General features: G+C 37.6%; 1 pseudogene across 1 annotated transcript; it reads right to left on the reverse strand.

Moving 5' to 3' along the window:
- Nucleotides 1–443: 443 nt before the first annotated feature.
- On the reverse strand, nt 444–8604 carry LOC143239084 (hairy/enhancer-of-split related with YRPW motif protein 1-like; annotated as a pseudogene). Its single transcript, XR_013021018.1, has 5 exons — nt 8349–8604; nt 7902–7959; nt 6743–6826; nt 5475–5547; nt 444–1534 (listed from the first exon to the last, which is right to left on the reverse strand). The product of XR_013021018.1 is annotated as a hairy/enhancer-of-split related with YRPW motif protein 1-like (transcript).
- Between the last annotated feature and the right edge of the window lie 1713 nt (nt 8605–10317).

Here is a 10317-nt window from a genome sequence, read left to right on the forward strand (position 1 = left end):
AGTAGCATATCGTGACTTGAAACTTCTGATCCATAGCCGGGCACGCTACTAGTAGGATACGCCTGCCCCCAAAATAAAGACGATTGCGGCAAGTTCCATTTGATTTCAAAATAAATATACACTTTTTTTTTCGAAAATTAATAAATTGTTTGTTTTTAATTTAACGCAAAGCTCACTACAGATATCTGCGCTAGCCGTCTTTAATTTAAACAGTGAAAACGTATAACACCCACCGCCAACTCTAGATCTATTCTTTTAGCAACGAAGAGTGAGATCGACTGTCACATTATAACGCCCCCACGGCTGAAAGGACAAGAATGTTGGATGGGATGGGGATTTGAACCATCGAGTGTCCAGACTGAATTAATAAACTGGCATTTTGCTTCTTTTTTCTTTCTCGAGAGCCGTTAAAAATAAGAGCATTTCAAGCATATATCTAAATAGACTAGATTTCCTTTATTATCAAATACATTCACTTTTTAACACGATGAGAAGCGATATTTCAATCAAAATAAATAATTTCTCGATATATGTTGTTAAAATTAATAGTTTTGATGTTGGAAAAATACATATAATGTTTATATACATAAAAAAGAAGAAAATAGTGCATTAATATATCTATGAGATCTGTAGGAGAAGAACAAAATCAAAACAATCATTCTAACTAAAGACCAGTCTACGTGTCGACAGATTTCAAGTCACACAGAACCTGTCTTGTTACAAACTGTTAGAGGAATGTCTGTGATTACCTTCCAGACGCGAGGTCGCACTCTAAATCTTATCTGAATGTACCAACAACTCTCTTCCCATGAAATTTCGAGATCACGTCGACTCATTTGTATAACCTTTAAAGTGACCAGTTTTAACCATTGGCTAGTAAGCTAACTCAGCTCCCCATGGTCTGTAAGGTTTCGTGGAAGATGATGGCTGTGGCGATCCACTTGACCACCCATAACCATTGGTTGAAAATACCTGTGTCGTGGGGTATTGAGTGGTCGCCATATGAAGATGAGAGGAATTCGTTGGAGAGCTGCTAGAGTTTATGGAAGGCTGCATTGTGGAGGACGATATGGAAGTCACCGAGTTGGATAGCGCTCTAGGTACTTGGTGTTCCAGATGTGGTGGAAGGAGACACGAGGATGAAATATTGTCAGCTGAAAGAGATTGGTGAGGAACTCTTAATTCACTAGGTGAATAGGGAGCTATAGGTGTCGCTTCTAAGTTTATGGAAGAGGAATTTGGAACAACAGGTGGCGCTACTGGTTGAGAAAGATACTGAGGCGTTGGGGAAGGGTCGCTAGAGATGATGACGAAGTATTCCACGGACTGTGGACAGTTGCAGATTTTATGACCAAATCCCTCTGAGCAGAGTAACATTGAAGGTGACTCATAAGACGCAGCCGCAAGGGGTCTTGAAGATCTAAACCTTCTATCGCCACCAGGTAGCGCGCTACTTCGGAGGCACATTCTCGAAATCCGATGCTGTGGTAATCCATAAACAGTTTGTGGGGTTCCAGAGAAAACGGATCAACCCCTGAAACAAAAATAGAAGAATAAAATAAGCTTTGGAGTCAAATCCTCGGAAGTGTAGAAATATTCATATGAACAATTCGATAAACGCTTTAAAAACTGTTTTAAAATATTTTATAATATTAAATAAACTCTATTACAGATCAAGCGTGTATTGGTTATCTTTTCGTCTGCTGCAGATTTTGGCAAGAGTAACCGGAATCAATTAACACATTAATTACACAAATTAGTTTTTATGAGCAGACTCACTTGACCTATAGTACTGTTGCTTAATATGCAGCGGAAGGAAATATAACCATTATAATGTTACGGTCAATCACACTATTCGTAAATAAAAGAGTAGCTCAAGTGTTGATGGTGGGTGGTGATAACTAGCTGTCTTCCCTCATGTCTTTCAGTGCTAAAGCAAGGTCGGCTAACGCAGATAGCCCTCGTTTAACTTTGCGCGAAATTCAAACCCAACCGAAAACAATGGTCCAATAATCAGAAACGTACATCATAGCATTATAAATCCTTACATCACACAAATATATATCTATGTATGTTTTTTCGTTTGTTTACAAACTACTGCTGTGATTTTAATGTTTTTGTTTTTCATTTGCACTCGACACAGGTCTCTCTTTACACTATAGGGTCCGGCATGGCTAGGTGGTTATGGCACTCGACTCGTTATCTGAGAGTCGCTGGTTCGAATTCCCGTCACGCCAAACATGCTCGCCCTCTCAGTCATGGGGGCGTTATAATGTTACGGTCAATCCCCATTTGTTGGTAAAAGAGTAGCCCCAGAGTTGGCGGTGGGTGGTGATGACTAGCTAATTGCCTTCCCTCTAGTCTTACACTGCTAAACTAGGGACGGCTAGCGCAGATATCCCTCGTGCAGTTTTGCGCGAAGTTCAAAAACCAAACAGACACACAGAGAGACAACACACACGATGTTGATTCTCTGCTCAACGACGACCACCTACAAAAATGGAAGAGAAGGCAGTTTACAATTAACAGTACTTTAAAATAATAGTGTGCTGTCACGAGGTTTATTAATTAACGTACAGAGAGGCGTAATAGTAATTAATATGTGCTAATCGATTCCGGTTACTCTTGTCAAAATCTGCCTCCTGTAAATAAGTGGATGACCCTTAGCACACCTGCTACTGCTGGGACTGAAATAGAAGCATACAGTTTATATAGATGTAACCTCTAAGGGACGACGTGACTTTAACTACCCAACCCCGAAAAAGAAATCGGAGAGAAAGATGTTTCTTAATTTCTTTACAACACAAATCATTAAATTATTTGCTGAACAACTCCATCTCCAATTTGTTTTCCGGATACGTCACTGATCAAATGTTGGTGCAAAACTGGTTCTTTAGCTTCTTTCGGTGATTTGATTGATTACACTCTTGAGAAGTTAATTATACACTTACTTGGGTGTAAATGTTGAAATACGAGTGTCAAAGTTCTAAAGTAAAAATCAATGGACGACTATATTTATATACTTACAACCAGACAATACCGAACTCAGTGTATGCTAACTAAATATTCCTTTCAAACAGTACCGAGGTCAGGGTATACTAACAAAATCGGCCCGGTATGGCCACATGGTTAAGGCGTTCGACTCGTAATCTGAGGGTCGCGGGTTCGAATTCCCTTCGCACCAAACATGCTCGCTCTTTCAGCTGTGGGGGCGTTATAATGAGATGGTCAATCCCACTATTCGTTGGTAAAAGAGTAGTCAAAGAGTTGGCGGTGGGTGGTGATGACTAGTTGTCTTCTTACACTAAATTAGGGACGGCTAGTGCATATAACCCTCGAGTAGCTTTGCGCGAAATTCAAAAACAAACAAACAATACTAACAAAATATTCCCTTCAGACAGTACTGAAGTCTGTGTATATTATTATTTGTTAAATATCCTATTTAAGCGTGTAATGAATGGAACATTTCTCATTGTGCATTGGAATCTCATTTTTTTTTTCAACAGCCTTTCACTTAATTCGATTCATCTTACTCAACGCAACTTAAGATGAGCGATGTATTTCAGACGAAGGTTTGAACTTAAGTAAAGACTATTCATTTAAATCAACACCAGCGGTCTTGCAAACTATTAGTTAACCACAGGTTAGGGTTCAATAGAACACAAAATATTTTGAATTTTTACATCATCACAATTTATTTCGCTGCACAGAGAGAAAGACCAGAGATCTTCCTCCACCCTCCTTCGTTCTTTCATTTCACCCTTCGAACTTTATACGCTAGTTTCGTGATAAATACATTTCGTCAGATACGCACGTACACTGGATGTAAGAGTTCGTGAAGTAACGTGATAGCTGGGTCATTCGTGCATTCATCACGTGCACGTTTCATTAGATTACAGGTAGCTAAAAAAGAAAGGCTAAACCTCGTGGTTATTGACGACACATCAGCTAAGATTACTTCAAACGTCAGGTAATGTTAGTTCAGCGCAGCAGTTAATAGCGTCTTATACATATGGTTCGAATATTGATAGGTGACACAGCAGAAGGAAAGGTGATGCCCCGAAGTTTTACGGCAGTGTAAACTAGCATGTGTATGTGTGGGTGTGTTTAATTACTTCGGAGGATTTAGCTTGTACCCTCACAACAGTAGATATCCGTGCACTGTTTGTATAAAAAGACACTCAGTCGGGCTGGTAACTGCGTTCCCACGCATACGAGGTACACGCGCCTACACGTACCTGTTCCACAAAAACTCGTCTGTTGCAATCTACTTCTCGCATTATTCCGGACGACTGTGTGTATCTTCAGGTTTCGGTGAAAGCCGCTCGTTTCGAAAACACTTAAACTTCTTGCTTCTCTCAGGAGATAGAAAAATACTTGACAGTTTATAGAAAGCTTGTGTCAGGACTTATTTTGGCCTTTTCTTCTCATGAAAAGATAATAATAAGTATTTTTTGCAGTAATTTTAATGTGGCCAATTCAAATCGCGCGAGGGAGGCGTAACACCGTGGGAACTACAGGGCTCTTGAGGCTGTCATGCGTAACGGTCCGCACCCGCTGAATGACAGCCTGCCATTATCTCTCGCGCCTGTTAACAATTAAGCTAACGATAGGTGCCCCCCGCGCCTCCCGGCTACGGGAAGAGGCCACAGTTTTACAGCTTACCAGACCAACTCACGCTGTGGCAGCCGGTAAGCGGCCAACACTAAAGTAACGTGTTGTTTTTTTTCATAAAACTGGATTCCGTTATTTTCATTTTTTATCTGATAGAATTTAACGTGCAATTAAATGAATGCAATTAACGTAGAAGGGACAAGGATGGACAGAGTTCCCTGAAACCTGCAGTTCGTCCGAGAATTTACTTTTTAATTTCAAACGTTCGACATCTTATTCAACATAATATTACTCTGGGAAAAGTACTCTGTTTTTTTTACCATAACATTGTGGAATAAAAAAAACATAATATAACTGCTTTATCTTCACACATACACACTGACAGATTAATAAAATTATTACCTTTTCAAAAGTGACAGAAGTGTTGAGTATATGTATTCAGAGATTAGTTCTAAAGTAATTTTTTATGTAACTTGGTACCCTATGTAACTAAGCTAAGCACTTATGTTTTATTAAAAGGAGTAACATTTTTACCATCAGATTTCATACATTATTCGTACTTATATGTAGAGAAATTGGATTTAATAAACTTGATAATTACAATATTTATAATCTCCAAATACCCTCAATATTGAATAACCTGAACATCCAAACAAGAAGTAAGTGTAGAAATCAGGACAGGGGGAACATTTTATAACATGATCAGTTAAATATAGAATGTTTCAAAATACAGTTGTTATTAGCGTATCGTGAACTCTCGTAAATCAAATAATCAAATCAGCCGTTTTCGAAATATATGTACAATCTGTGTATTTAAGAAGTGAACAACACCAAACATTGACTTACTTACATCCACTCACCTTTAGCATGCAGCAGTTTAAGGTGTTCCACAGTCATCTGTAAAATTTCTGCCTTTTCAAGTTTCGCTGATCCCTACATATACAACGTGTAAGTACAAAGTATTATCACTCGACTAGTCCTTATTATACAACGTGTAAATACAAAGTATTATCACTCGACTAGTCCTTATTATACAACGTGTAAATACAAAGTATTATTACTCAACTAGTCCTTGTATCTTTCTTCTGTTAATCTTAGTTTTACGTCTACTTGAGTACATTTTGTTGGATTTATAACAGCACGATAGAATTTAGAAAGCTATCTTTATGTCCGATAAAAGGAACATTAAATTCCAGCGCTAAATTCGTAAAAAATGTACGATGGGTCATAAGATGTAGTCCCAGCGGATCACAAATGGAGTTGTTCTCTGCTTTAGGCCCACTTCTATGGAACACCCCTCCTCCTAGCCCCCACGTGACTTGTAACTAAAGAATGCGTTTTAGAAACACTATTTTCTACTAATAATCATAATTCCAACTCAAATAATCGGAAAGTCCTGATAAGGAGATAAAAAGTGAATGGATGTTTTTTCATTAGAAACCAAAGAATGACTATCTTCTACCTATTGAAATCTGAGAAACAGTTGGAAATAATTATTCTTGCTAGAAGCTCACGATTGGTTGTAAATATATTTGGGGATGAAAGCTCACGATTGGTTGTAAGTATTTTTGGGGGGGGATGAAAGCTCACGATTGGTTGTAAGTATTTTTTTGGGGGGGGATGAAAGCTCACGATTGGTTGTAAATGATATTTTTGGTGAACAATATTTCGAAAAGGGGTATTTGAAAATAAATCAGGGGTTCATAACAAAAGACATTGCAGAAATGATGAGTTAATGTAGTTAAAAAACTTTTAATCGAATGTTTAATTTACAAAGGCCTAAGTTTCAAGGCCTTTAATCATAAATCCGACATATATGTATGTGGTTGTAACAAAAGATAAATAAACGAAATATCAAAATATGTTTTCATATTTATAACCCATTACAAAATTTAAACTGCAACCATGCAATATTCGAAACAAATAACTTATTTATAAACAAAGTTCTAAAAACAAAAACCTAGACCGATTTAATAAGTTTAAATGCGAAATAAACCAGTTGCAAAATAAACAAACGTGACGAGAAAAGTCGATATTTGCATCGAATGACCTAATTTCAGCCTAACGTAAACGAACACACACACATTCGGGTACTTTTAATTCCAGTCGATGATATGCTTCGAATTACCTGTTTTTCAAACGCAGCAGGCACGAGACGCCGCAGTTCAGATAAACAGTTGTTGATTCTGTCACGTCTTCGTTTTTCAATAACCTAAAAAAGTAAGAAAATAAAAACTGGAACTCAGTTCCTGGAGCAATCCATCAAAATATCCAGGTTTATGTAATGTAAGACAACATTAAAAATACGCCAAATATGAAAGGAGGATTCTGCTTGTTAAGTAAGCCTTTATTGTGGTATGTTATTTAGGCTTCTCGTTAATCGTATTAAAATTATGTGTAAAGCCCGCCTTGAACTTCAGGTTTAGCGCGAAACTGCGACCCGCGACTGAAAAATATGCACTAACGATTACTTTCAGCTTGCATTAACACCAAAATGTACAATACGTACTTAAAATTACGTAGAGAGAGAAAACATCAAATATTGGCAGAAATTCCTTAAGGATAATGTCATATAATCCAGATGAAATCATTGTTCTAGCAATAACGTCGTAGCGCACAAGCTCAATGGAAGTAAATTTGCAGAATTCTGTTTTAATAATCAAATAACACGTTGCAGAACAAGATAGACGAGAGTCAGTTTCGGAACAAGAACAAACATTTATGAAACGATAAACGTACTGAAAAAACCAACGTAAAACCACCAGAGAGAGGAAGTTTAAACGAAAGCGAAAAACGAACAACTTGGTACATTTCTCAGTAAGTATGGCTTTAGTTGGTGATAAGAAGGCTCAGGTAAGAAATATACGGGATCACAACCCGTCGCTCAGTATTCTCGCCTTTTCATCCAAAAGAATGTTATGAAGTAACTACCCATTCAACTTAGTTGGTAAAGTGTACTCCAGGAGTTGGCGGTGACTGGTGTTGACTGGCTTTCTTTCCCTACACTCTATCACAACAAAATTAGGGACAGCTAGCGCCATAGATAGCTTTTCGAGTAGATTTGCGCGAAATTCAACCATAAAACGTGTTTTTTACTGTTTGTTGGTCATTAGCACGTTATGTCCTGTTAAGATACTAGTACAAAGTGATATAGCCCTAATACATTTGAATGTATTAACTTTCAACAAGGAACGGTAAAGACAAACAGTAAATTTAATAAGGATATTACATACTTATGTTTTTCTTAGATATTCTTGCTAGTTACGGTTTAAACAAACTCCACTCACCCCTCTTCTTCTCTTGCGATTAATCATGTAGTGCCCATCCTCACCTTGACTTGGACACCTATACAGATAAGATTTAAATGTGTTACCACTTACTATGAATTACATCACAATTAATATTAGTAATACTAATCTGTTGTCTTTCAATCCGTCAGCACCCTGTGAAATTCACAAAATAGATTCTAAAATACTGGCCTACGTATCCATTTTCAAATATAACCAGTTCATTTCCAGTCTCGCCCCACAGTGGCACAGCGGAATGTCTGCGGACTCTCACAGCTAGAAACCGGGTTTCGATACCCATGGTAGGCAAAGCACAGATAGCCAGTAGTGTAGCTTTGTGTTAATTCCAAATAATCAATCAGATTTCCGTTTCCTTATTTAACACGTGTCTGTTGCATGTGCTAGAAATGTCCAAGATAACGAACGAAAAAAAAAAAAGACACCTACTCTTTATTGTCACCGCTAGCAAAGACATCGTCACAGTCGGAATCCATGTCACTTAGGTTCCTCTTCATCATGTGGCAACGATCCAAACAGTAAGAGGCTGTAGGTTGCTGGTGGTCGAATACACAAATAACGGAAATTCTCTGTTTAGACACACGACTACTCTCGTGCAGCGTCGTTCTTCTATTGATCCAAGCTTTCCCACGGTAGGTCGATTAAAAAGCTCCTCGTGCGCTTGTGGCCCGCCCTCTGGTTTGTTTGAACGGTGACTACCCATTGAAGGCACGAGATGTGCACTGATTGGCCATATGCAGTAAGTGTGTTGGACAAGATATGCGAGAAAGCGTGGGACGTTTTGCGGGCATTTAAGTTACATACTCGGTCTGCTTAATAAAGTGCAGCTTTAACAGATACTACTAAATGGAACTCTAATGGCTGCTTCAATGTATTTGTATACACCCTAAATGTAAATTAGCAGCAAAAGCTAAGTGCACCAGTTTTACCAACGCGCTTTACATATATTTTCTTTAGTAAGTTTCCACTTAATGAGGATGGCACCCCTTCTGACAGTGCTACTCCTTATTTGGACAGACTGTTATATTTATGAGACAAAAACGACTGCAAGAGTCTTCACAAACATATCAGGAAATTAACAAATGTACTTTTTAAAAGTATATAATCCCAAACGCTTCAGCGAGAAATTCTACAATGTTGAGGAACTTTGGGTAAAATATTGTGTGGGCTCTTGTTACTGAGTCAGGATCTAGGCTGGACCTTAAAGGTGCTGAAAGCTGAGAAAAGGACGAGTCATTTTTAAAGCTTTTTCTGGTCTTATTTTTTAAAATAGTTTTTGTTTTAAGAAACATGGGTAATATATTTTTACCAATATGCTGTAGTTGTTTATATTTAAAGTCAAAGCTACACAATATGAGCTATCTATGTTCCTTGATAGATTGTTTAGGCAAAGTATTTATAACGAAACTTAACTGAACGGACGGCAGATAAGTGCTTTGCTTACCACAGGTATTTAATCCTGTTTTTTGGCGTCGTATTCATGCAGCCTTACCTTTGAACCTCTGGAAGGCAGTTGACTAACAAATATCTCTCAATATTTCACTTATTAAAGCCTCCGATCAATACAGGAACCAATAATTCATTTATCCTTCCCTAAACTGTGTTTTATAATACTCAAAATGCTCTAAAACTTAAATGTTGCAGAAGGTAAAGAATACCTCGTTACACAGATTACTTTAAACTTCCTTCTGGCCAAACAAAAAAGTCGTGGGTTCGAATCCGTAGACTTACCGTTGGGCCAGCGGTGAACAGAAAAGCATCGTAACAATGAGTTAGTTATTAAGTGTTGCTATTTATAAGGACTAAGAGCAGTATTTCTTGAATGTTATTTTACGAAAGACACTTTGTGTGACGAAGTTTTATTATTAATCTCATGTTACTGTTCCACTAACACTCTGAGTCAACTGGTATAACCACTGGAGAAAACGGTTTTTTGATAATGGTAGACATTTCTGATTCGTTTAATCCTGTTCATTTCATGAGTCGATTCAGAAGATTCGTTCGTTTAATTCACTGAAACGAAGCTAAGACTTCTAGTCTAAAGCACTTGGGTACTAAGGGTTATTTGAACCTATAATGACTAGATATACAATTTAATTGGTTTGGTTTGTTTTGAATTTCGCTCAAAACTACACGAGGGGTATCTCCACTAGCCGTCCTTAATTTAGCAGTGTAAGACTAGAGGGAAGGCAGCTAGTCATCACTATCCACCTCCAACTCTTGGGCTACTCTTTTACGAACGAATAGTGAGGCCATCGTGTATTTCTGTCGTAGCACTGTAGAAATAATAGTAGCAGCAGTAAAAATATGATGGTCATAATAATAATAATAAATTATGATAACAATAACAATAAATTATGATGATAATAATATTAAATTATGGTAATAATAAATTATT

The sequence above is a fragment of the Tachypleus tridentatus genome, chromosome 13, assembly GCF_004210375.1.
Source record: "Tachypleus tridentatus isolate NWPU-2018 chromosome 13, ASM421037v1, whole genome shotgun sequence".
NCBI lineage: Eukaryota > Metazoa > Arthropoda > Merostomata > Xiphosura > Limulidae > Tachypleus > Tachypleus tridentatus.